The sequence below is a fragment of the Lipophrys pholis genome (assembly GCF_963383615.2).
Source record: "Lipophrys pholis genome assembly, chromosome: 15".
NCBI lineage: Eukaryota > Metazoa > Chordata > Actinopteri > Blenniiformes > Blenniidae > Lipophrys > Lipophrys pholis.
The window spans coordinates 26,311,611-26,318,923 of NC_137642.1; positions in this window are offsets into that span (position 1 = coordinate 26,311,611).

Here is a 7,313-nt window from a genome sequence, read left to right on the forward strand (position 1 = left end):
TTAGCATTTTTTTCTTTCTTTCTTTTTTAAGTACTTTTCAGTTTCACTTTCGCAGCAGTAACGTCAGTATTAAATGACAAGCGTGTCAGGAACTAATGCCGTGAAAATGTATTTTCTCATAAAGAAAAATAACAAAACCCTTTTCTAAGTCTTCATTTATTAATCTAAATCTCTTCCTGGGTTTCCTTTAATATCTCTTAAAACATCAGAGACATCTGTTGGTTGAAAAGGTAAATAAATTAATTATCATAAAGTGAATTAAGTCTGTATTTTTACTGAAGAAGGAACGTTGTGCACCAGCCTCTGCTGCCATCTGCTGGACACTCAGAATACTACAAGAAAGTATTTAAATGATGGAGGGTTTTTTTTTTGCTCAGTTATCATATTCAATGTATTTATTGTACATTGAATCTGGAGAGTCAAACTACATCGCATACAGCACAATTAAATATCAGGTGGCTCAGTTCACTGCGTGCTTAAATCTTGCAGTGGATTTTTATTTTACTTTTATTTACATCTTCAAAGGAAGAAAACATTTGGCCACATGTAGCTGGAACTCTAAAATATAGTCAGAATTATTTTTAATAATGACACATTTCTCCCTCTGTGTATTAACCCTGATCACCTGAACTGACTGAGATTATACATCGCCACCACATTTGTTAATTGAATATTTGTTCAGTAATAATCACTGGAAAAGGACTTCCGTCTAATATCATGTTATTAGCTTTATTACATTTAATATAGTCAAAATGACAGCCTTATTGGCCATTATTACATTATTGGTTTGATAACAACGGACAAAAAGCAATTGTACTTTTTAAGCCTCTTATCCAAAAGTGCAAACATTGTGGGAGTGAAAGTGTAGAAGGGAACTCTGGAGGGAGAGAAAGACCGAATGACCAAGGAGAGGAAAATCAATATGTGGACGACTGTGGCCTGGAGTCGTTAGAAGTAATAGGACAGGGCACGCACGCACGCACGCACGCACGCACGCACGCACGCACGATTCAGATCGAGAAACTGGTGAAGGTCAAGTGCAACTTCTGTGAGGAAATCAGGCAAAGAAATAAAGACGGAGTACAAAGTCTGATCATTAATTCTTCCCCATCATTATCCTCAAAGCTGCTGATGAACGAAATCGAGAACGGAGCCAGTCCAGCTCACACAGACACAGCAGATTCTGAATGCAGCTCCTATGATCCAATATTCAAATGGAGGAAAATCAAGGCGAAGCTGGAAACGTTGAATAAAACCTTAATGGCTGTATGATATGACTCCTTTAATGTGTATTGTTTTCTGCTGCATGTGCGTGCAGTTTCATTACAAAAAACAAGCAAATGCGACAACTAGTGGCCGAACATGAAAACTACATCGCGTCCACTAGTTATGCGGTTGCCGTGGAAACCGGACAACATTTTCCGAATGTTTCCGTGTAAATGTGAAAGTTTTCAGAAAGGAAAATGCAAAAACGACTCGTTTTCCACTCGATACGTCGCCATAAACGGGTCGTGAAGCAGGTGACGAGTCTCCGCTACTGGTTGTGACACGACAGGAGCGTCGATTTCATCGTGTTTGCACGTGAGGGCGGGAACGAGTTAAAGTCAAGCTGGGTTACTTTCATGGTCCCCCCCCCCCCCACCACAGCTGTTTGCAGATCATTTGCTCCCAACTGTTCAATCAATTTCTCGCTTGGAGCCGGAGCGCCAGTCTCCCCCCCCCCTTCGTGAAAGATCCCCGCCGACTGGAAGGGCGCGATTCATGTCAGGTGTACTGGCTTGTTATTTTCCAGCTGTGTCTGCAGCCATCAGGTCAGCAACAGATCAGCGGGGAAGTCCGTCTCAATTGGCTCCCAGGTTGTTTTTTATAAAGTTTGAAGACTGAGACGGAAAGGAAGATGTCAAAACCGGCCTCGTCTGAATATCGGGAAAGTTTGTACTTTTATTTTGTTCATCTTTATCACAAGATAAAGATGAACAGTCGCCTGTTGTTTCCGACCTTTGACCCCGGTGACCTCCTTGGTAGATTTGTACATGTTGTTATAGATCAGTGGTGTCCAGCGTTACCTTGAAAAAGTAATACGATTATTGATCACGAGTTACTCTTTTAAAAAGTGACTTGGTTACTTTACTGATTGCTTGTTTTTGAAAGTAACTAAGTTCGATTACAAATGACTTTTTTAGTTACATTCAGCAGCTGCTCATCCTCCTGCACCATGTTGATACATATTCTAACCTTTGACCTTCATTCTCTGTTGTTCTTATATCTGACTCAAGCTTTTATTATCATTATCATTTTTACCATAACCGGCCATCCCGCCCGGTCATCTCGTCATCCTCACCCACCACCTGCTCCTCGTCCTCTCTTCCCTCCAACAACATTAATAATAGGAGATTCCATCACCAGAAACATCCGCTTCTTCAGTCCAATCACACACGGTCTCCCTGGAGCCACGGTCCCGGGGATCCTCGGTAAGCTCCCGGAGCTTTTACGCTCACCCCCCCCCCCCCTCCATCCACCGAGTTATAGTCCATGTGGGTACTAATGAGACGGCCCGCCGGCAGTCCGAAGTGACTAAAATGGACTTTAAAGAGCTTTTTAAGTTTTTAAGTAACTGTGGAAAGTCTGTTTTTACCTTTTGACTCACTGCCCAAAGCGGTTGCAGACCGATCAACAACATCTCCAGCTTCCACCCTATAGAGCTCTTTGAGATATCCTCAGTCGTGGCTTCATCTAAAACAACAACTTGCCTGTTAGATTGAATCCCGACTAAACTATTTAAAGACATTTTCCCCTTGATTAGTACATCAACAATAGATCAGATCAACCTCTCTTTATAACAGGTTAAGCACCACAAGCCTTTAAGGTTGCTGTTGTTAAATCTCTTCTTAAAAAAAAATCACTCTTGACCCAGGTGTTGTAGCGAGCCACAGGCCGATGTCCAACCTTCCCTTTATTTCTAAAATCCCAGAAGAAGTGTTTGCAAGTCAGCTATGTGAGCTGGGCCGAGGTGAAACACACTAGGGAGCAGGCAGATAATCCCACGCCGAGGGAAGGCAGACGAGAACAGTGAGTCCCGGCGCCTCTCTCCTTATTGCTTGGAGGCTCCTGCGAGTCTGCGTGAGGTGGATGCATCCTTGCATGTCGGTCATTCTGCCGTCTTCACGATCCACGCGCTCTGTAAGATGCTGCTGATCGTGAGCCGCTGCTTCACGTCGGGGTGCAGAAGGCCTCGGATCAGGTCCTGTGCCTCGGCCGGTACGGGTGGTCTGTCTGGGAATTTGATGTTGTGTTGCATCTGAAGTTGTACCAGCTTCGTAATGTTGTCGGTTTTAAAGGGGCTCGCTCCGTACAGCATCGCGTACAGCACCACGCCCATGCTCCACACGTCAGACACTTTGGGGTTGTAGGGAACCCTCTTGAAAACCTCGGGTGCGGTGTACTTGGCGGTTCCACAGTAGGTTTTACTCAGCACCATCGGGCCGTTGTTGTACGTCAGCGTCTTGCTCAGGCCGAAGTCGCACACCTTGAGGTTGTAGTGCACGTCCAGCAGAAGGTTTCCACACTTCAGGTCTCTGTGGGCCACATCGTTGTCGTGGAGATACTGGACGGCCATGCACAGCTGCTTGAAAAGCTTTCGGCTTGTGTCTTCAGAAAATGTCCCTCTGTCGGAGATGTGTGTGGAGAGGTCTCCTCTGGGACAGAGCTCCATCACCATGTACAACTAGAAAAGATATTCAACAGTTAATGAGCGGACTCGGAGTCTGTAACCACAGCTGCTTCCCTGCAGCTTTTACAAGATCACATCATTGTAACTTTATCTGGAGTAATACTTACTCCGCTTACACTGCAAAACGTCTGACACTACAAAATAAAGCTATAAGAGTCATTTCATGGTCTATGCCAAACACTGTCTTCCATAAATATGGTCTCCTAAAGCTTCCTGTATTATGTATGATGTTGTAAACAGGTTTTACGAACTCATTCCATTATAATCACCAACATAATACTAAGGAATGAGCTGCTGCTCAAAGGGAAATATAGAAAACTAAAATGTACCAGTTTTAGTATATGCCCTAGAGGTCAAAACTTATGGAATGATCTGGAAAGCAACTTAAAACAATAAGCCACGTTATCCATGTTTAAAAGAAAAATGAAGAATCAACTACTGGAGAATTATGCGACGTGGTTTACATGTGGCTTAGTACTCCCAGGGTTAAACTACTCTCTCTCTGAACATGGACCAGTTCAAGGTAGAAGATATTATTATTACGTGCATGTAAATGTAGAGTCATATATTGTTTTGTATTGTGTTTGGGACAACAAATTATTCGTATATGTATGTATGTGTATATGTATGCACAAATCTTTTACTTGGTGTACAGGTGTACAGAACAAGATGCACTGGGTGGTGGTGTGCATGATAAGCTGTGTGTGTGTGTGTGTGTGTGTGTGTGTGTGTGTGCGTGTGCGTGCGTGCGTGCGTGCGTGCGTGCGTGCGTGCGTGTGTGTGTGTGTTTGTGTACTTTCATTACAAAAACAACCAACAGCACCAACTAGTGGCCCAACATGGAAACTACATAATTTCAATGTTTCTGCCGTTTCTGTGGAAACAGACATCGTTTGCTCCATGTCATGTATGTTCTCTAATGCTTCAGTTCACACCATTTGAATTTGATGTTTTTTTTACTTAATGTTTCTAACAGTAAATCCAGTCAACAGGAGCTTGAACCATCGACGCTCATCTCGAATGAAAACAAATCTCACCGTTTTGCTGTGTGATTCAAAGACGTCATAAGTGTTGACTATGTTGGGATGCTTCAAAGACTGAACTATCTGTTTTTCATGTTTCAGTAACTTTTCCCTGCAGGTAGAAGCGGCATTTTTTTTCTCAACCACCTTGATGGCGACCGACTCTCTCCTGTGAGCAGAGTACGCTTTCACCACTTTGGAAAACGAGCCTTCCCCCAGGCGGCTGGCGAAGGTGTAGCCATGGCGCTGCATGAAAGTTTTATCCATAATGTTGGCCGGACTACAGGAGAGCGGCTGAAACGTGACGTAGATTGGACGTCAGAGCAAGAAAATGCCCAGAGGAAATTGTGTGCGCCTTCTTCTTGCTGCCAACTACGCTTTGAGGTTGTACGTGATGTCATCAACCTTTTGATCTCCTTTGATCTCCTTTGATCTCTCTCTCTCTCTCTCTCTCTCTCTCTCTCTCTCTCTCTCTCTCTCTCTCTCTCTCTCTCTCTCTCTCTCTCTCGCTCTCTCTCTCTCTCTCAGGCCTCTTGTAGAGGACCCCATACTACTCTGGCAGACTCAAAACGATTCAGCCTTTAAGAAGGCACTGTCTGACTTCACAGTTAGACAATCTCCTTGACAGTCATGTAAAGGCTGTACTGTGACATGCAAGAATAATGTAATAAAATTGGCCTAAACATTTTCAAATTGCTCTCTGACTGATTCCAGTGTATTCTGTCTCCATGAGGGTTTTTTTTACTTGGAAACTCTCCTGACAACCACAAACTCCTCTGGTAGAGGGCCTCAAACTCCTCTTTTTAAAAAAAACGTCAAACTCTCAGGACTCTGGTGGAGGGTTTGGGTTTAACTAGATCGTTTTCAGCGTTTCTGTCGTTTCCTTGTGAACGGACATCGTTTTCAGAACGTCGCTGTGTAAACGAGCCCTCAGTAACATTCAACCGATCCATTAGTACGAGCAGCAGTAAAATGAGTATAAAGTTGTATTCGTAGAGTGGAGCCTCTGTATTGTGTTCAGATGTGCAGCGTGGCGCCCCCTCAGGCGAAACCAGGCTACCCCCCCAACCCCCCCAACCCCCCACCCCCCCACCCACCAGGAGCACATTACACAGATCCATTGTGACCCCGGGAGACCAGCACAGGTCGATGGCTGCAGCGGGTGGTCGTCACTTCTTCTCTGCAGAGAAAAATGAGAGGACGGGGGAGCTCACCAGAAGATTGCAGTGGAAGAAAACAAACTCAGAAAAAAAACCCAGCCAGTTTAAAACTGAGACAAATGCTTCATTAGAAATAACAGCATGGAGGGTGGAAATGGTCAAAAGTCAAGAAAAGTTCATTTCTGAGCTGTTTGGACAGAAGTGATGATGATATGACTTGAAACTGCACATTGGGTGGGTGTATTAAAAACTCCTGCAGGAAGCAGATCGACCGGCACATTGAGGAGAAGACGGAGCACATCTCTTCACTCTTTCATTATTTTAAAACCCCCCACTCAACTTTTTAACGACGAAACTTTAAACGTGCAAACAGATAAAATCTAATTGATTGGTCCTTGGATGATGACAAATCATCTCTAAAAATATCACGCAATTTGGGCAGGTTGTTTTTTGCGAAAAATAGTTAGAATACATACATACACACACACATACACACACACATACACACACACACACACATACATACATACATACATACATACATACATACATACATACATACATACATACATACATACATACATACATACATACATACATACATACATACCAATAATAAATACAAGCAGACAAAAGCATGACCTTGTCATTCCAACTTTCATTGGCGAAGGTAATCAACAGCACCCACTAGTGGCCCAACACGCTAACTACATCCAGTCATTGCCGTGTAAACGGAGATCTTAATCGGAGCGTTGTTGTGTAAATGTGAAACTTTTATAAAACAAAGGTGCAAAAACGATGTGCTTTCATTTGAAATGTCGTATAAGTGGAGCCTAGAATCAGGTCGTATATGTTTGAAGACATTTTGCCCTTGAACCAAGGAGCGACGTGTGTGTGTGTGTGTGTGTGTGTGTGTGTGTGTGTGTGTGTGTGTGTGTGTGTGTGTGTGTGTGTGTGTGCACATTATGGCTGCATATTACCTCTGAATCCCAGTGGGTCTGTTTCTTCATCTCAACTAATTTGTGTTTTTAGTGCACACTAATGGACTATTATGAAACACAGGCACATTAAGTGCACAAAGTCGCAGCAGTGTGTGTGTGTGTGTGTGTGTGTGTGTGTGTGTGTGTGTGTGTGTGTGTGTGTGTGTGTGTGTGTGTGTGTGTGTGTGTGTGTGTTCGTTCGGGGATATGGTGTGCCTGCATGTGTCAACTTAGCAGAGGAGTTTCCCTCATATCATCAGTTTTGTGCAGTGAGGATGAATTGGTTTTAACTGAATATGTGAAATGAGGCCCCGCTAAACTCATTCAATTAGACTTTTACATTTCCCAAGAGGCAACAATTAGCTCACAACAAAATATGGCTTTACAAGACCCAGATTACCGTTCTGGAGCTGGAATTAAA